A 12,006-nucleotide genomic window follows, 5' to 3' on the forward strand; every position below is an offset into this window, starting at 1 on the left:
ATTAGTGGAAACATCCATATCAATAACGTCCCAGATTAGGGAGTACTATATAAGTGCTCACTAAGCCCTTTTCTCTTTTATAACTATCAGGGTCCTAAAGCTACCATAGTCACTTTAAAATGTTTAAAGTATTTGTGGTTACTGTTTTTCATGTAGGGGATTAGGGGGCAAACCTTAGGGAGCATAGGGATCTTTGAGTGAAAATACTCCCTGTACCAGTTTAGATCTGTAACTGCTTGTAATTTATAGGATTATAAAGTTGCCAGGGAAACTGAGAAATCAGTAACCTCTTGGTAGTATTTATCAGAGGTAGATCTTTTCCCCAGATTTTCCTGACTCATGGGACACCTGTGTATTCATTGCACCAGACTGATTATCATAGTAGTAAGAAAAACTATTTTTTTTAACATTTCTTTCTACCACCAGTTTATCAGAAACAGCTAGGTGGCGCATTAGATAAAACATTAGAACTGGAGTCAGGAAGACCTGAGTTTAAATCTGGCCTCAGATATTTATTAGTTCTGTGACCCTAGACAAAACTCTTTAACTTTTCCTTAATCCAGTTTCCTCATTTCTAAAATGGGGATAAAAAAAATAGCACCTAGTTCCCAGGGTTGTTGAAAAAATAAATGAGATAATATCTACAAAGTGCATTCCAAACCTTGAAGTGCTTTATAAATGGTAGCTATTATTATAACTATATTTTATAGGGAAATATTTTCTCTGAGCACATAAACAGATAATGTATACATATATTCTCTTCTAAAAAAATCTCATATAGTCTGATTAACAGAATATGCTCTTCTTGAGTCACAATATTTTTTTAGACTATTTAAACGTATTAGGAATAGTTGCCCAATAAACAATCCTAACGTTATGCTATGACCTAGTCACTGTCCATGAGTATTATAATTCCATCTCTTATTTCCCTGTCACTGCAACAGTACAGATAGTCTAAGTCAGTGGTTCCAAATTCAAAAGAAATGGATTCCTACCAGAGGCATATTGACTTAGAAAACCACAAATTAACAATATCTATGTTATATTGCATTTTATTAATTTTTAAAAACATTTCCCAATTACATTTTAATTGGTTCTAGCTACACTCTGCATATCACAAGGGTAGCAAGTCTGATACCTCCAATTAATCTATAGAAGAATTGGAAAAACAAATGTCAATTTAACAAAAGAGGAAGAAGCCACATAATCTGTTTGAAGCCTATATTTTCTTTCCATTCCTGGGAACAAGTAGGTGAGGTATATTTTCAGTTCTTCAATCTATGCTTATTGAATGTCACCGAGGTCATTAGCATGATACTGTTTGCTTAGAGGTGGGGAATTTGTAACACAGAGAAGAGATCACCTCCGCCCTAACAGCACTTATGAGATAGATGTAAAAGATAACGAACTATAAAAAGATTAAGTGCTGAGGCATGGAGATGTACATGAGAAATTGGTAGAAGAATCTCACACTATTCTTTCCTAGTTTTTCTGAAAGTCTTATAGAGAAGATGAGCCTGGGTCTGGGTCATTTGGTAATAGAGATCAATTGTCTTACTCATGACTTTTGGAGCATGTAAACTTATTCAATTTGATGGAAAATTAATAACAATTTTAGTGTATTTCCCTCAGGAACAAATCCTTCCTTTTTAATACCAATAATTCTACTGGTGGACTTTTGTGGTTGAATTTGACTGAAGAATTTTCTAAAAAATGAATGTTACTAAGAGTCCCAGGCAGAGGTGTGGTGGGTATGAGAATATTGCAACATATGATAAGGAATTAAGGAGACCTTGTGTAAATAATATGATCAAAGAAAAGTTTTATCCAGAGCTACTTCTGCCTCTCTTATATGCTTTTGGCAATGATATGACTATATTATTCCAAAAGACACTAGAAAGGAATTATTAATACGTACATATAAGCACTATTCAGATAGTTAACATAATAAGTACTTATTATGCACCAGATGGGCAGCTAGATGGTGCAGCAAAGAGAGCACCAGGCCTGGACCCAGGAATACACATCTTTGTGAGTTCAAATTGTGCCTTAGACACTTATTAGCTGTGTGACCCTGGGCAAGTCACTTAACCGTGTTTGCCTCAGTTTCTTTATTTGTAAAATGAGCTGGAGAAGGAAATGGCAAACTACTTGCCAAGAAAATTCCAAATAGGGTCACAATGAGTAGGATGGGATGACTGAAATGACCAAATGACAAATGAATCAGGTACTATGCTAAGAGTCGGAGGTATAAAGAGAGACAAAAAGCAATCCTTGCCATCATGTTGCTCACATTCTAATGGAAAAAACATATAAACAGCTTTGTACAAAACATATCTATCTATCTATCTATCTATCTATCTATCTATCTATCTATCTATCTATCTATCTATCTATCTATCTGTCTATCTATCTGTCTGTCTGTCTATCTGTCTATATATCTATGTGATAAGTTGGGGATAGTATTAGAGGGATGACTCTAAGAATAAGGAAGATGAGAAAAGGATTCTCCAAGAAGGTAAGACTGTAGCCAAGACTTGAAGGAAGTCAGGGAAGCTAGGAGGTGGACATGAGAAGGGAGAGTTCCAGGCCTAGGAGACAGCCAGGAAAAATCCTCAGTGTTGAAAGATGGAGTGTTGTGGGGGGGGGGCAACAAGAAGGCTAGGGTCACTGGATCACACAGTACATGGAGGAGAATAAGGCATAAGAATACTGGAAAGGTAGGAAGGGTCTAGATTAAAAAGGGCTTTAAAAGCCAAGCAGAGTATTTTCAATTTGATTATAGAGGTTATAGAGAGTTACTGGAGTATAATGACAAGGGAGTTATAGGATCAAATCTATGCTTTAGGAAGATCAATTTGACAGCATAGTAGTGGATGAATTATACTGGGGAAAGACTTGAGCAGGAAGCCCAAACAGCAAGCTACTTAAATAGTCCAGGAGTGAGGTGATGAGATCCAGCACCAAGGTAGTTGCACTGTCAGGGGAGAGAAGGGTGTGCATATGAGAAATGTTATAAAGGTAAAAATGACAGGACTTGACAATTGACTTGGATATGGGGGTGAGAGGAGAAGAGAAAATGAGCAGGATGACATCTAGATTTGTAAGTCTAAGTGAGTAGGGAGATAGTAGTACCCTTGACAGTACTAGAGAAGCTAGGAAGAAGGGAGCATCCGAGTGCAAAATAATGTATTCATTGGACATATTGACTTCAAGATGTCTATGGAAGATGAGGAAACAGTGTCACAAACACCTGGAAAGAAGACAGCCTGAAGGAGAAGAGGGTGATTGACAGTGTCAGAATCTGCAGAGAGGTCAAGAAGATTGAGGATCGGGAAAATGCCATTAAATATGGGAGTTAAGAGATCATTAGTAAATTCAGAGAAAACAGTTTCAATTGAATGGTGAGATCAGAAACCAGACTACAGAAAGTTAAATAAGTGAGAGGAAAGGAAGAGGAAACACATATTGCAGACAGCCTTCTCAAGTTTAGCCACAAAGGGGAGGACAGATATGAGGTCATAGCTAGAGGGGTTGGACAAATCCAGCAAAGTTTATTGAGGATGGGAGAGATATGGAAATGTTTGTAGATAGTAAGGAAGCAGCCAGTAAGCTGGGAGTAACTGAAGATTAGTGACAGAATAGAGATGACAGAGAGTGCGATGTGCTAACGAAGATAGGTTGGGATAGGGTCACTTATGCTTATAAAGGAGTTTGCCTTGGTGAGGAGAAGGGTCATCTTTGGCATCTGAGTGATGTGAAATCAGGAACAGGACAGAAAAGGGAGCTTTCTGAGGATGGCTTCAATGTTTTAGTAAAAAAAAAAACAACAACAGGTAAAGGAAGGAAGGAAATAGACATTTATACTGTGTTCCTATTATGTGCCAAGTACTGTGCTAAATAAAGGCTTTACAAATATTATCTCATTTGATCCTCACATCAACCCTGGGAGGTAAGTGGTAATTTTGTCCCCATTTTGTAACCAAAGAAACAGAGGCAGATAGAGGTTAAGTGACTTGTCTAAGGTCACATAGCTAATACGGATCTGAGAAGAAATTTGAATACATCTTCCTAACTCCAGACTCAGTTCTCTATCCATTGTGCCACCTTTCTGCCCCCTGAAGAGGTCCGGATTAATCAAATTCCATCCTGTTTTCTTCATTTCATTCTCTAGGAAATGCTGGTGGAAAGTGCTAGGGAAAATAATGAGCAACATAAATGACAAGGAATGCATAGGATAGAGTTCTATAGGGGATAAATACACATGCACATATGTGAATATGCATGTATATATACGTTCATATACTTACACATGTACTAGGCAGAATGTGCAATGGATAGAGAGCTGGACTTAGAGCCTGAAACATCTGTGCTTAAGTCTGACCTTTCACATATGCTGGCTGGGTAACCCTGGAAAAGTCACAATGTCTCGGTGCTCTGGAAATTATCTAAGAATATAAGTTCCTGAGAAAGTACTAGTTTGAATTGATAGAGTTTCCTTACCTAGGAGCTCCCTATAATAATGAAAACACTGGTAAATTCCCTACAAATACATACACAGAGAGATACCACACACACATATCATTAAGACTACCTATCTATCCATCATCTATCTATCTATCTACCTACCTATCTGTATATATATACACACACACACCCCTATACACATATATACATATATATATGTACACATATGCTATATGTGTATACATATGTATATAGATAGATAGATAGATATACAGATATATGTATACATGCATGCCTACACATTGAAGCTTTAGCTTCATACTGAACAATAATTTTTGGAACACCCTATACATATATACCTACCTCAAATCAATTCCAGAAATGTAAAAGAATAAATACATCAGTGAAAAAAAGACTAATTATGATATAATGATTTGAACAACTTTTAAGCAGATATACAGTTTATCTCTTCTTTAGCAAATGGTCATAGGAAATGTAGAGTTAAATTCTAAATAAACATTTGAATAAAAAGAACAAATAAATGCGCATAATAGAAATAACAATAATTGGCATTTCTATGACACTTACAGGTTTGTTTGTGAAGTGCTTTACACATATAACCTTCATAAGAACTCTGGGGAGCCTTATGCCAACTTTTACTGTCTCTGGTAAGTCAGGTTCCCAGAACTTTGAGGGAATCATATTATTTTCCTTCCCTGTTGTTCCTTACTCTCAACATATAGAGGAAACATATAGACAATATTCCTGGGTAGATTGATAACAGACTGCTCCTCAGTTTGGAAAATGGTATTCATTATTAATTATCATTTACCAAATATCATAAACATCATCAATTAATCAACCCATAAACAAGTGCTTATTAAGTACTTAGTATATGCCAGACTGGGCAGCTAGGTAGCATAGTGGATAGAATGCTGGGCCTTGAGTCAGGAAGACCTGAATTCAAATCTGGCCTCAGACACTTACTAGCTGTGTTACCCTGGGTAAGTCACTTAACTCTGCTTCAGTTTCCTTATCTGTAAAATGAACTGGAGAAGGCAATGGCAAACCACTCCAGTATTTTTGCTATGAAAACCCCCAAATAAGGCCACAAAAAGAATCAGACATTACCGAAACAACTGAACAAAGACAAATATCCCAGACACTATGCTAAATACTAGGGATACAAAGAAAGGCAAGAACAGTCACTGCCCACAAGGAATTTACATTCTAGTGGGAGAGATGACATATATCAATCAGAATTTACAAGATGAATACAGAATATAGGGAAGGTACTCTTAGAAGGGCAGTAACAGCTGGGAGGAGAGAAATCAGGAAAGGCCTTCTTTACTTTAGCTGAATCTTAAAGGTAGTTAGGAATTCTAAGTGTTAGAGGTAGGAAAAGAGGATGTTCTAGGCATGAGGAACAAAACAGCCAGTGCTAAGCCAGAGAGACAGGAGGTAGAATGTCATGTTCAATGAATAAATAGGTCAGTATGGCTAAATCATAATGTTCATGGAGGGCAGTGGATTTAAGGAGATTGAAATGATAGTAAGGGAGCAGGTTGTGAAGAGCTTAAAATGCCAAACAACTTTGATCATGGAGAAAATAAGGAGTTAACTACCGGTTATTGAACAAATGGGTGACACAGCTAGATTTTGGCAGATGAATGGAGAATGGATTGGGGAGAGGAGAGACTGAAGGCAGAGAGACCAGTTGGAAGGCTCTTGCAATATGCCAGGTTTGAGATGATACAGTCTTGAACTGGAGTGGTTCGGTGAATGAAGAGGAAAAAAAAAAGTATGAGAAAGTTACAGAGTAAGAAATTGCAAGATTTGGCAACTAATTGGATATGTGGAGAGAGACAGAGAAACAGAGAAGGTGACAGAGGTGGGGGGATGGTTATCAAGGATGACATGGTACTGGAAAGATGGTAGTTCCCCATGATAGTAATAGGGAAATTCAGGAGAGGGGAGCATTTGGAGGAAAAGATTACTTCCATTACAGACAGTTGTTGACAGCATTAGAAAGCAGCTGTGTAACTTTGGGCTTCTCTCTTGGGGTCTCTGTTACTTCAGCTGTAACATGAGGAGAATAATACTTATGCTGCCGACCTTACAGGGTTGTTGAAGTATCAAATGAGGCAATAACAAATATGAAGGTGCTTTGAAAACTATTAAGTAATATGTAAATGCTGAAACAACTTTTTTACACCTGATAACTTTGTTAAAGGGCTCCAAATTTTCCCTCCCTTTTCAGCAGTTAGCCATCAGCCCAAAATCCTAATAAAGTGTTTGAATCTCCATTCAGGGTAACCCAGACATTTGCTGTCTAGCTGTTGTACCGATTGGCTGCTAATCAGAAACCACAGTGTAGTACAGTAGAAAGGGAGCTAGCTATTTTATACTTAGGTGGCTGAGCCTGGAATCATGGGAACTGAATTTGAATCCCAGCTCTGTCATTTACTTCCTATGTCATCTTGGGCATAGTCTCAGTTTCCTCCTCTATAAAATGAAGGGGTTGGACTAGATGGCTTATAAAGGTCCCTTTTAGTCCTATATCTATGATAATGAGAGAAATGATTATTAAACAACCAATTATTGGGGAGATCTAGGGTTTTCCTTTATTTTCTCTTTCAGAAACCTATAAGTTGGGGCAGCTAGGTGGTGCAGTGGATAAAGCACTGGCCCTGGAGTCAGGAGGACTTGAGTTCAAATCCAGCCTCAAACACATAACACTCACTAGCTGTGTGAGTCTGGGCAAGTCTACTAAACCCCAATTGCCTCACCAAAAAAAGAAAAAGAAACCTATAGGTTGTTCATTCTCTGAAGGATATTGTTGATAGATGAGATTGTTCAAACCCCAGGTGTACATGCTTTTTGATCCTGAGTGGGACACCGTACCCAACTAGAAAACTTTACAAGGAATTTAATCTAAGGTGAATTCTAGCCCATTGTATTCCACTAAAGTAGGTTCCTGTGGGGAGTAGACCCTTTATCTAGATAGCCTGAGGCTAGGGGTAGTCTGGGAGCAGGAGTAATCAAAGTCACATCCTTTAGCCTCTCATCAGAATAAGTCAACCTCTTATTATAATATTCGTTCTTCTCATTAATTATTAACAAATCAGAGGTGATTGCCATTTTCATGAACATATACTTTCCCAAGAGCATATGAGAATTACATGGGTTCCAACCCATGAGGGGTCTTTGTCATTCAAGAGTACTACTTTCATTAATTATCCATTAGCAATAATTAATAAAAGGATTAATTACCCAGAAACTATGTCTCTCAGACTTTTATTCATCACAATTCTATGTACCTATGAAGCTGAAAAGACTAGCATCTCCCAGGTCTCTACTCACATTGGAAGAAGAGATACAGGATACCTTTTTTGTTCTTACAGATTCACTAGCCGGGTCCCAGAAACAAAAAACTCTCACCACTCGCCATTTTGTATGGGTCTAGGACTCTAGTTATTCTATACAAGTTATTGAATGCTCTGTTGCTTTTCTATTGGACCTTAAGGGAATGTCAATATTAAGAGGGAAAATTCAAGTTTTCTCAAGGGTATATTTGCTAGCTGGGCCAATAAATCATATGATGTGCTACATTTTAATTAGCTATTTTATGTATGGCAATAACCAATATTGTAGTCATTTCCTAAAACAAAATCCAGGATAGTAGGAAAATTAGGTCCTAATGTTACCAATTCCTGAACTGGGATTAAAACACAGCAATTCTCCCTGTCCCTTCTCTGCTCCCAAGCTTGCATTCCTACTTTCTGCAGGTACCTGAAACATATGCTCCCAGTAGATTTGAAAGAAGGCCAAAGTGAATATTTGCTGAACAGTATTTGACCTCTGCCTTGAATTAATGGGGATCTTAGGTTGTCCTGCATGAACTCCCGAAAATGACAGATCTCATTGCCATATAATGACAGGGGAACAGCTGGCCAGCCTGAGTATGAGCTCAGCACACCATAAGGTTTGGATAACTATCCCATAAGATAATGGAAGTGGTATGAAATTCCTTCCAAGCTTAGGATTTGGAATGAACTTTTTTTTCAAGAGTTACTGCTTTATCCAAATCAGGGAGCAGTGGTCTGTACCTCCATGGAGCTACAATGAGTTTTCTTTTTGGTTTTTTTTTTCCAGACACGGTCAATCTCAAGATAATCTGTAAGCATCAATACTGAGGAAATTCATAAGAATAATTATCAAAGAGCATATATTGATGGAGATAATGCCAAATTTTGAGTCTGAGGACCTGGTTTCAAATCTCAGTTCTTCTATTTACTACCGTGTGAGTTTGGGTAACTCATTTTACCTTTCTAGTACTAATATTTCTCATCTGCAAAATGAATCATTTGAATAAGATGAACTCTATGATCTATTCTTGCCCTCAAACCCATGATCCTCTGTGCCTAAACCCCATTACTAGTCACCTTAGGGCATGCAGTAAACAATCACAATGCTTGACCTGTATGAGTAAGATCGGTAACTTTTTGGTTGTTTTTTCCTCAAGCAATTATCATATTATTTTTGTATTTTAGTTGTCTGATTGTGAGGAAGTGTGGCATACTGGTTGAAGAGCTAGCCTAAGATCTAAGAAAATCTATATAATGACACAAACTACCTTATGAAACCTGGTTAAGTTACTTAACCTCTCAATTAGTTAGGTAACAAATATTTATTAAGTTCTTACTACATGCCAGGCCCTGTGTTAACTAAGACCATAATGTATACAGAAGGTTCTGACCCACATCCATAAAGGGAGTTCCTTATCCAGGACTATCCATTGCCAGTGAAATCACAGGTACAGTCCATTTTCTGTCTCTAGTCATTTGTGTACTTAATTTATCTCCCTGACTAAACTGTAAGCACTTTGAGATTAGGAGCCATGACATCATCATCATCATCATCAAGCTCAACAACTAGCATATATATATATATATATCACTTTGCAAATACCAACTCACTTTATACTCACAACAACTTTGAGAGGTAGGTGCTATTATTATCCCCCTTTTATAGATGAGGAAACTGAGGCAGACAGAGGATAAATAACTAGCCCAAGGTCAGGCAACTAGTAGGTATCTGAGACTGCTTTTGAACTCAGGTCAGGTTCCTGACTCCAGGTCTAACACTCTACTGCACTAAGTATTTATAACCTCTAGTATATAATATACTGTTCTGTACATAGCAATCATTTATTAAATGCTTGTGGGATTTGAAATTGGATAAAATCAATATAGTAGGTTTACAAGGAAAACAGAATGATAAGATAAATATTCTGAACAAAGAGAAAATTGAGCTGTGAGAATACATTGGAGCCTGCTAGAAGGTCTTTCTGACATTTAATACCCCTCAGAGGGAACTCAAGGAAGACCTGTGCCAAATTATTGTCTGTAGTATTGTAATGAGGCTTTAGAGTATTTATTTTAATGTATGTGACATGTTGGCCAAACTGGTCTATGTCTCATCTCTCAAACACATCTTCCACTTTCCTATGTGCAACTTAAAAAAAAACACATTTATTTTGACATTCTTTTAATTTTTTTTTAAATTCCAAATTCTTTCCCTTCCTACTGCCCCTGCCACCCACTGAGAAGGCAAGTGATATAACATCAATTATGCACATGTATATTCACATGTCATGCAAAACATTTTCATATTCATATTCATATTAGCCATATCACAAAAAAGCAAGAAAAATTAAGAAAAGTGTACATCAAATTGCACTCAGACTTCATCAGAAATGGATAGCATTTTTCATGAGTCCTTTGGAATTGTTTTGGATTATTGAACTGAACATAATAGCTAAGTCTTTCACAATTGATCATCATTACAATCTTACTGTTACTGCGTATAATGTTCGCCTGGTTCTGCTCACTTCACGTTGCATCAGTTTATACAGGTCTTCCCAGGTTTTTCTGAAACTACCTCCTTCATCATTTCTTATAGCACATACTACTCCATTACAGTCATATGCTACAACTTGATCAGCCATTGCCTAATTGATAGACATCGCCTGAATTTCCAATTCTTTGCCACCACAAAAAGATCTGCTATAAATATTTTTATACATATAGGTCCTTTTCTTTTTTTTTCGTTGATCTGAGTTATAGACCTAGCAGTGGTATTGCTGGATCAAAGAGTATACATAGTTTTATAGACCTTTGGGCTAAGTTCCAAATTGTTTTCCAAAATAGTTGGACCATTTCACAATTCCACCAACAGTGTATAAGTGCATCTATTTTTCCATAGCCCCTCAAGCATTTGTCATTTTCCTTTTCTGTTATGTTAGCCAATCTGATACATATGAGGTGGTAGCTCAGAGTTGTTTTAATTTTCATTTCTCTAATCAAACGTGGTTTAGAGAATTTTTTTCATATGGCTATAGGTAGCTTTGATTTCTTCATCTACAAACTGCTTTTGACCATTTATGAATTGGGAATGTCTCTTATTTTTATAAATTTGATTTGCTTCCCTATATATTTGAGAAATGAGGCCTTTATCAGAGAAAATTGCTATAATTTTTTTTGGTATTGCTTCATTTTTTATGGTACCTTTTAGCAAAATGTACTTTCCCTGCTTATCTTTTTTAACTAGATCCATTTTTGCTTATGCTTTGTCAGCAATCATGATTACTACCACTACCTTTTTTTCTACTTCATCTGAAGCATAACAGATTATACTCTAGCCACTTATTTTAATTCTCTATGTGAGTCTCTTTCAAGTATGTCTCTTTTAAACAGCAAATTGTTGAATTTTAGTTTCTAATCCATTCTGATATCAATTTGTTTTAGAGGTGAGCTCATCCCATTCACTTTCACAGTTATGATTACTGTGTATATTTCCCTTTATCCTATTTTCTCCTGTTTATCCTTTTCTCTTTCTATACTGCCACTTCTCAAAAGTTTGTTTTGCTTCTGGCCACTGTCTCCATTAACATGTGTTTCCTTTTATCATTTCCTCAACACACACCTTTCTCTCATCCTCTTCCCCTTCTATTCCCTATTGAGTAAGACAGATTCAATACCCAACTGATTGTGTGTATGTATATACATACACACACACACACACACACACACGTGTGTGTGCGTGCGCGTGTGTGTATTCTTACCTTTTTGAACAAATTATGATGAGTGAAGTGCAAGCATTGCCTTCCACTCCCCTCATTTTCCCTTCCACTGTAAAAGTTTGTCCTTGCATGCCTGTTTTATGTAAGATAATATCCCCTATTCTTTCTCTCCTTCCTGCCTTCTCTCAGAGCATCCCTCTTTCTCACTCCTTCACTTTTTTTTAGATCATCCCAATACAACTGACTCAAACCCATGCCCTTTGTCAATGTAGACTGTTTTCAACTGCCCCAGTAATGATAAAGTACTTAGGAGTTAGATGTGTCATATTCCCATAGAGGAATGTAAACAGTTTATCTTTATTAAGTCCTTTATGATTTTTTTCTTTCATATTTACTTTTTTATGCTTCTTTTGAGTCTTGTGTTTGAATGTCAAATTTTCTATTCAGCTCTGGTC

The sequence above is a fragment of the Phascolarctos cinereus genome, unplaced genomic scaffold (genome assembly GCF_003287225.1).
Source record: "Phascolarctos cinereus isolate Bilbo 61053 unplaced genomic scaffold, phaCin_HiC Scaffold_5;HRSCAF=322, whole genome shotgun sequence".
Taxonomy (NCBI): Eukaryota; Metazoa; Chordata; class Mammalia; order Diprotodontia; family Phascolarctidae; genus Phascolarctos; species Phascolarctos cinereus.